Source organism: Rhincodon typus, chromosome 21 (genome assembly GCF_021869965.1).
Source record: "Rhincodon typus isolate 14 chromosome 21, sRhiTyp1.1, whole genome shotgun sequence".
NCBI lineage: Eukaryota > Metazoa > Chordata > Chondrichthyes > Orectolobiformes > Rhincodontidae > Rhincodon > Rhincodon typus.
The window spans coordinates 31,712,341-31,721,926 of NC_063352.1; positions in this window are offsets into that span (position 1 = coordinate 31,712,341).

Consider the following 9,586-nt stretch of genomic DNA (forward strand, 5'->3'; position numbering starts at 1 on the left):
CATGCCAAAACAGGGATACATCCTGATAAATCTCTTTTGCACCATCTCCAAAGCCTCCACATCCTTTCTATACTATGGTGACCAGAACTGTACACAATACTCTAAAAGTGGCCTGAAGTTTTATACAACTTTTATACTTAATGCCCAAATGATGAAGGCAAGCATGACATACACTTTCTTTACCACCTTGTCCACTTCTGTGTCATATGAGTACCAATGACATAGGTGAGAAAAGGAATAGGGTCCTGCAGCAAGAATTTAAAAGCTAAGTTTCGGATTGAAAAATCCTCAAGGGCTGCAATCTCTGGATTACTCCTGGCGCCACAAGTGAATGAGTATAGGAATAAGGAAAGAAAATTTGTTTAGGAGGCAGAGGGTTCTGTTTCTAGGGAAGTGAAAGCTGTACAAATCCAATGGGTTACACCTGAATTGTAACAGGACCATCCCCTTGTGGATTGGGTAGAGGGAAAGATGGTTTGCTAGTGCTGCTAGTGATTGTTTAAAACAAGTTTGTCAAGGGTGACATCGGTGATAGACAAGTTGTTGGAGGGAATCATGAGGCTCAGGATTTACACATATTTGGAAAGACAAGGACTGATTAGGGATAAGCCAATATGGCTTTGTGCATGAGAAATCGTGTCTCAATAACTTAATTGAGCTTTTTGAAGAAGTAACAAAGAGGAGATCTACGTGGATGTGATCTATATCGACTTTAGTAAGGTGTCTGGTAGACTGGTTAGCAAGATTAGATCACATAGAATACAGGGAGAACTAGCCATTTGGATACAGAACTGACTTGAAGGTAGGAGACAGAGGTGGAGGGTTGCTGGCCTGTGACCAGCAGTGTGCCACAAGGATCGCTGCTGGGCCCACTGCTTTTCATCATTTATATAAATGATTCAGATGTAAACATAGGAGGTATGGTGTAGGAGTGAGCAAAAATCCCTGTCATTTAGAATCCTGGACCAAAACCCTGGACTTTTAACAGAACTTTTAAAACAAAAAGGCAGCTGGGTTATGCTCTGGAATACACAATCATGGGAACCATGATTCAGTTAGAAATCCTATTCGTACCAAGGAACAATGAACCAGACCTAAGACAACAACTTCAGACATCTTGGACTCTTCAGAATACCAAGGCATTCAACTTCAATTAATATTCATTTGCAGAAATACTGGACATTCCACTTAAACAAAACACATTTATACCTACTCTAAACTATCAGCAAGCCAATTCAGCACAAAGGGGACAACAGAAACACATCAGATAACACAGATTTGCGAGATGATAATGGAGCACACAGCCTGGAACGCAGCATCTATATCCTGGAACATTGAGCTGCCAGTCCTGTCTATTTCTGAGCCACATTTCTGTTATAGCTTCTGTTATATCTTAGTCCCATGTTATCAATTTCTGAAGAAGGGTCCCGACCCGAAATGTCAATTTTCCTGCCCTTCTGCTGCTCCCTGGTCTGCTGTGTGCCTCCAGCTCCACACTGTGTTATCTCTGACTCCAGCATCGGCAGTTCTTACTATGCCCAAAGTTCATCTGCTTTACTTGTCAAGCCTCTTGCATTGAAGTAAATGCAGTTTAATTTATAAGTCTTACCTTGTTCTCTGCCAAGCTGTTGTCAAGCTCAACTATTTGATTTCCCCCCACCCCACCCCACCTTACCTACTGTACCGTTTTTCTTTTCTCACTATCACTTTGGTTCCTCCCCTCCACCCCTTTATTATTTTAAAGTCTCCCGAGTAGCACTAGCAAATGTCCCTGCAAAGATATTGGTCCCCTTCCAATTCAGGTGGAATCCTTTCCTCATATACAAGCCATTTCTAACCCTGGAGACATGCCAATGATCCAAAAATGTGAATCCTTGCCCCATGTACCAGCTCCTCAGCCATGCATTCATCTGCTCTATCCTCCTATTCCTCTAAATATCCAGACTAGAGATTCCCCTGTTACAATTGATCACTTAGTACCTGACATAACCCTCATTACAGCAGAAACAGTCATGGAATCAGAAACCTGGCTGTCAGTGCTATTTTCACCTAAGAGGCCATCCCCACTTACAGCATCCAAAACAGCATACCTAAAGAAGGGTCCCGATCCGAAACGTCAACTTTCCTGCTCCTCTGATGCTGCCTGGCCTGCTGTGCTCCTCCAGCTCCACACTGTGTTATCTCTGACTCCAGCATCGGCGGCTCTTACTATCCCCGAAACAGCCTACCTGTTTCAGATGGGACTACCTCGTGTCCTCGCCTACCATTCCTAACTGTCAAACAACTACCTGTCTGTTTTTGCTGTTTGTCTATCTTCCTGAAACTACCATCCATCACATCCCCTCGCTCTTGTAAATTTCTCATTGCCTGTAACTGCCACTCCAACCGATCCATGCTGTCTGATGGAACTCGCAAACAAACACACTTCCTGCAAACATCATCTCCAGGAACATTCAAATTGTCCCTGATTTTCCACATCTGACAGGAAGAGCCCATCACTCTACTAAAAGCCATTGCTGTCCCTTTACCATTCTACAGACCCATACCTGAAAACAAACACAACACACTTTGCTCAAAAGTGCAGTATTGACACAGTTTTACTGTTCAAAAACACTGCCCTTGGATAATTTAATATCAATCCTTAATATTAAAAGTCAATCAAGAGAGATCACAGCATAAACATAATCTTATGGCATCAAGGAAGCAATGAGATATTTTTAGATCATGATCAATTTTGATTGATTCTAACACTGAACATTGCTCCTCACTGATCCAACTGAGATCAATAAGAAATTATATTTTTACAATTATGGGTTATACAATTGCATAGTTGGTACTGTGAATGTATTCTGAAAGGTAGGTTGTTAGATTCCATGCACAATGCAGAAGCTGTGCATAATAGCTAGGGAACTGGACCTTCCATCTGACTAAAATGTGACAGAGAGTCTGAAGGCGACCTCCTCTACAGTATGTGTCACAATCCGATGCAAAGCCTTACTTCTCTGCACAGGGCATAAGATCATTCATTAGATATTGTAGTCATGTTATAATAATGCATAGTAATTGTGTTGACATATGAGATATTTGGAACGATATGGAAGAAGAATTATAAGAAATCTTTTTTTCTGTGCTTTTACAGGATGCGGACATTGCTAACTAAGCCATTTATTGCTCAACAATAATTGCCCTTGGGAAGATGGTCTTCTTGAAATGCTGCAGTCCATGTGGTTTAAATAAAACCTCAGTGCAGGTAGCAGGGGAAATCCAGGATTTTGACCCAGCAACACTGAAGAAACAGCGACATAGTTTTAAGTGGTGTGTGACTTGGTGGAGAAGTTGCAGTTGATGGAATTCCCATGTACCTGCTGATGTTGTCCTTCTAGATAGTCAATGACTACCTTTGGGAGGTGATGTCAGAGGAAGCTGAATTGTTGAAGTGCATCTTGAAGATATTTATTGGTGCCACATGTATTGATGGTGAAGGGACTGAATTGAAGATTAGCTCTGTCATATCAGGTGAAAAGTGGGTAAATGTACCGTGACTAACCTCGATCAGTTTGCAGAAACCCTTAAGTTGGGCGTATATTGCAGTGAGATAAACAAAGGGGACAAGAGTCAGGGGAAGGACCACTACATCTTTATTGAATTTTATCCAGTAAGAACAAATTTGTCAGACTTGACGATCAATTAAGCTCTATTAAAATCTATCAGTTTCTTCACAGGACTTTTCAGTAAACAATCTTAAATCTCTAAGTAAATAATCTTAAATCCACACTAGCTATCTACTCCTAACACATGTTTCTGAGGTTTCACTACACCCTATCCACAGGTCCCTACTGCTGTATTTGAACTATTTATCTGAAAGGACTGGTAATACCCATTCAATAAGGCTGGGATACGCTGTTCCTCCGTCTTTGAGAGGTGGCTGACATTTCAGGATCTGCAGATGTCAGTTTGGAGTTCTCCTCACATCCAGTGCCAGTCTGGACTTTTGGTCGTCTCACTGAGGTGGTCTCTGTATCTGGTCAGTCTGATGATGCTCACCACGAGGTCCAAGGAGCTGGAGATTATGTGCACTGGGCTGCCAGTTGAAGGCGCCCTCCGGAGATATCCTTGAAGAAGTTGCAAAAAGAAAACAGAGTGAGCTGGGACTCCAGGTTACCCCTTTGATCCCCCTCTTCATGCCTTTCTCAAAGGTTCTGTGGCATCAGGTGGGGACAGGAAGATCCGATGAGGTGGCTATTTCCTATATTTGGAGACCTCAGAACATGGTTTTGAACGTTCAGCTATCAAGTGCTGTCTTGTCACGCTGTTTTTCTGGCCTCCTACTGACCTGGCGGACACCAAGTCTGTGTAACATTCTTCGAACAAAGCAGCTTCACTGCAGGTGGAAACAATGGGTCATTCTGAAACAATGTGGCTGTAGTTCCAGGCCTGTCTGGTTTCGATGGGAAGTTGAAACATGTTCCAAGATGGTGGTGGAACAGCGTTCCTGAGCTGGAGCTTGTCAACTCCATCTGCTTTTCTCACGTTTGTTGTTTCTTTTTGTTTGTTTTTTTCTCTCTCTACTTAGCTTCTGGAGGGAGCTCGGTTGTGGAGGCAGCAGTGGTAACGGTAGCAGCTGGGTGCCCAGAGTAGGGACTTTGGCAGATGGCAACGAGGTGGTTGGTGTGTCTGGGCAGAAGTCTGGCAGTGGGTGGCATCATGGAAGTGGCTGGGGGCTTGGAGCAGCACCAGAGGTGGACTCTGGTGGCCTGTGGAGAGGTGGCTGGGTGGGCAGTCAGCAGTGAGAACAGCAGCATGGAGGCTTAAGGATTGACAGATCGAGCCCAGTGTGGGAGAGAGATCGAGCCCTCATTGGGAAGGCCCAGCGTGCAGTGATTGCAGGCCCATGGGTAAAGAAGGACTTGTAATTTGCAACTTTTAACTTTATTTCTTATTTATTACTTTATACTTATTATAACTGTAACATTAAACTTCTAACTTTTTAAAAATGTTTCTACTCTTCACTTAAGATTTTGTACCTAGGTACCTTGTACCTAAGATAGTGCCATGAATAGCACCATTGTAAACTTTTCACTATACTCCTGTATCCCTGCGCTCGAGCACACGTGACAATAAAACCTAATTCTAATTCTAAATTATCCAAGGCCTGGCTATATGAATACTGTCTGTTCCAGCTCTGCAGTTTGCAAATTGCAAAGTCCAGCAAGGTTTAACCTTGGCTTCCATATTTGAGTTTTTTATCCATGCTCATGAAAAAAATGTCAATATTCCTGTAACAATCCTGGAGGTCATGGGTCATCTGGCCATAGCTCACTTGTCTCGCTGCACTCGTTTGTGATACGGAGTGATAACAACAGCATGGGTTCAATTTGTGTACCTGTTAAGGTTACAATAAAGACTATGACTTCTCAACCTTGCCCCCATCCTTCCTTGAGCCATGGTAACACTCAGGTTAAACTCAACACTAATCCTCTCTTTCTGATTAGAGCGACCAGTCTATGGTGGCTTTTACTCTGAGCCAGTTTTAGTGCCAATGAAGCAGACTGCTTTGTCCTGGATGCGGCCAAGCATCCTGAGTGTTGTTGTCTGAAAAAGTGGCGCGTATTCCATCACCCACCTGATCCGTGGTTTGTACAAAGTGGACAGGCCTTGGTGAGTCAGGAGGTGAGTTACTGCATGATTCTTCACTTCTGATCTGCTGTTGTAGCCACAACAATTACTTGTGTTATAAAGTGGAGGCTGATCTTACCCCCACCCCTCTGAGAACTAAAACCAAAACACCCAAAGAGGAACACCTCACCCCATAATCTGTAAGAGGAGTGTGAAAAGTGTTGTAACCTGCCTTGAATTTTGGTAATGTTTTGGCATATTTGTATATATCTTGACCAGGCCTTTGGCTATGGTAGGTTTGCTCACCATCACTGTCCTCCTCATTAAACCTATCTTCTATCTTCATATCCATCCTTTTTAAATTGACTTCATTGTCTAATTGCCAACTTCTGAAATTCAAACTCTCCTTTTTTCTTTTTCATGTTCAAGCTGCTTCATCTTTTCCAACTTGAACATTCTTTCTCCTGCCATGGCTATCCTTTCTTTTTCTCTTTCCTTTTCTTTTTCTTTTGCTTTTAACCATAATTCAAACAGTTTCAGTTCCCTTTCTTGCTCTAACTCCAACCTTTTAAGTCCACTTTCTAATTCCAGTTGTCTCATTTGCAATTTAATTTTTTCTAACTCCACTGCAGTTGACTGTTTCTGTAGTATATCTAAATGCTTGATTAACTCCGTTACAATTTCAGCTTTCTTATTATCCCTCGTTAAACCCAATTTTAGCCTGTTGGTTAATTCTAACAGTGTCCCCTTTTTCTGTTTTTCTAAACTTTCTTGGCAAATTTAGGAAGCATCTTTGCCCCCCAGAACATGTTTAGCAAAATTAAGAGCCATTTCCCCACTTTTGATTTAACAAACAACAAACAACAAACAACAAAAAACTGAAATTAAACAGATTTTCCACTTCTCACTTAAGTTTTATTTAAAGATCTCGGAAACTATTCCCCAAGTCTGTTTAAATCTGCCGGGACCTTTTGTACCCTAAATCTGTTCAAATCTCTTCAGATCCATTTAGATCTGTCCAAATCCCGGAAACGAGCCCCCAGTCTATTATAAAGAGGAGGTGACACTCCTCTGAGAACTAAAACCGAAATACCCAAAGATATACCTTGCCCCATAATCTGTAAAAGGAGTGTGAAAAATGGTGTGACCTGCCTTTCAGCAACTTATAGTGGTTAAATAAAATAAATCCCTGACACTCACTCTATAATCAACAAGTAACAAATTATTTATCTAACCCGAACAGTGAACAAATTATCTAAACTATTAACAAACTAAATAAACCCCTTCTAACTGTTAACTATTCTCAATAAAACAAGGTTCTCATGATATGCTGTTCTAATAAGTACAAGACCCAAGCCAGGTTACATGTCTTCCAGAGTGTCTTCTGTCAGATATGTTAGCTCGGTGTGCTGTGGGTACCTTTGTTCTTTAGGTGGTGCTTTCTCTAAGACTTAGAGGAGTCTATGAGCGCCAGCAATTCTCTCTTGAGAGCTGAAGGCTGTTAACTCTGGCAGGTGGCAATTAGCTCTCCTGTCTTTGTCCAAATGCCCCCCTTTTTTATAGACTGATGACATTTCAATTGCTTACAATAAGATTGGTTCTATCTTGTCAAAACCATCAGATTTAAATTTATTGTTTTTGGGTATCTAAATGCCTGGTTCAAATTGATTGGCGAAATTCAAAACTGTTGTCTTGGTAAAACAGCTGCTTGGCCTGCTAACTGTATGGCCTTTTGACACAAATGTTTCCATTTGTGTGTTCTCTGTGTACTTACAAATTTTCAAGCTGCTGCCTGCAGTCATCCATTTGAATCTCTAAGCATAGAAAATGCACATCATCTTTTAACGGGACAATACAAGCTTTCCCCCCTAACATTTTACAAACACTAAATTCTAACTTCCTGCCTCCCAATCCACATATACTGTACACAACTTCGCAACATATGGCCAGTCCAATTCAGTTTCCATTCAGTGAAAATCCCAGGATACAGATAGTGGGGGATTCAGTGTTGGTAGTGCCATTGTATGTCAAGGATGATGACCAGCTTCTTGTTGGAGTTGGACATGGCCGGGCATTTGTTTGAAATGAATGTTACTTGCCACTTAGCCCAAGCCTGAATTTTGGAGCAACTTCTCTGGCAATTCCATTGGGGTGAGCTTCAATTGGGATTCTGCAGAAAATCTGCTACTCCATAATTCTTTTCACTTATGGATTTTAAAGCTTTTCCTGGTCTATAATAAATGCTGTTTCTTTGCATGTCAGTCCGTGTGTACACATTTGTTGTAGGGTGCATGATGGGTTTTACCTCTTTAATAAGTTTTGCACTTCACTTAAATAAGTTAACAATAAAACTGCTTCTTTATTGATGTTATTTCAAGAGACTTGTCTGGCTATTTTCTTCCTATAATTTTACGCACGATCTAGTACAGTAAACTTTTTATTAACTGGCACGTATGGGACCGGGAGTGTGCTAGTTGATCAAATATTTTGGATAATCAAGAGGTCCCCATAATCAATGTAAAAACACACACTAAAAGTAATAGAAATTTAATGAGTGGGTATACACATCCCTGTTATTTACAGCATATGTCACTTAAGTAATAATGCAACTTTTCCTTAAATACAACTTACCGGTAAAGAACCTTCTCACTCATACCCTCAACTGACTACTCAGACATCATGATAGATCATGGTATTTGAGGAAAAATTTACTTAAAATTGAACCAACCTTTGATGTTTCACGTAGCTATTTGATTGAACAACAAGCATATTTACATTGAGGTAATTAAGTTATAAAAGTATAATAATTTGACAGAATAATACTGTAGGCCTCACAATATTTGAGGGTTATAATTTTTGATGGTTTATCGGGAGTGCTGATTCAAAACGTGCCAATTAAAACAAAGTTTTCCGTATATGATGAATTTAGAAATTACATCTACTAAAAATTCTAATTTTGTTATAACTGACCTCAAGAGGTGAAAGCGAGGAATTTGTCTCCCCTCTAGATTTGGTTGGAACAAGTCAAGTTGGGTAACATCAGACGCTAGCTACACATGAATAGAATGTAAGCCTTTTCTGGTGATAAAATAGAGATTGGTGACACTTGGAGCATTGAGTGGCATATATATTTTGTCAATTATTTTTTGTACCTGTGGGAATCACTGACAGTCTGTAGAATAGGACAGTTCTTTCTCCATTTGTCTGCTTCCGTGCAAATCATATCAATTATAGTCTTCCCGAATGGTGAATTAATGATATTCTTGATAAGTTGTGAGCAGTTGCCTGATTAATGTGGCAAGGATCACCTGATAATGCTTGGAAGTTGCTTTGTTGACAGTGACTGATACAGCTAAACCTCTTTCCTCATCGAAATGGGCTGCACAATTTCCGTCAAATGTTGATCCATTTCCTCACCAGCCTCTGAAGGGAAGTGCAGCATTTTGAGGCACTGACAGTCTACAAAAGTGTCAGTAAGACAGTTGCCATTTGCAGATACTACAGAGAATATATGTGTGTTTATGAGGCACTTTCTGTGATGTCTCACTCGAGCAGTCTCCAATCTGTTCTCTTCCAATTCTTTCTATTCCTTCAAAGCATAACAGCAGAGCAGTTCCCATTGGAAAACCCATAGTGCTAATTCGATGCAGTATTTGTGCAGAAATGAGTAAAACTAATAAGCAAAGGTTCTGACTCAACCTCCAAAGCACTAAGAAGATTTATACATGTGCAAAAGGTAACATCCGCATAGAACACACGCACACAAAATGCCCTCGGAAATATGGTAACCAGTTTATAGGTGCATTCCTGTAACTCAAACCATTTTTACATAGCACAATTGTCTGCAAAGTGTTCAGGCAGAATTTGAAGAACAGTTGAGGTTAGTAGCATCTATCGATCTATTTTCATGCAATTGATTGGGTTCTTGGCAGCTGTTAAAAAGGGCCTAGTGTATTTTCCTTGGGAGAAT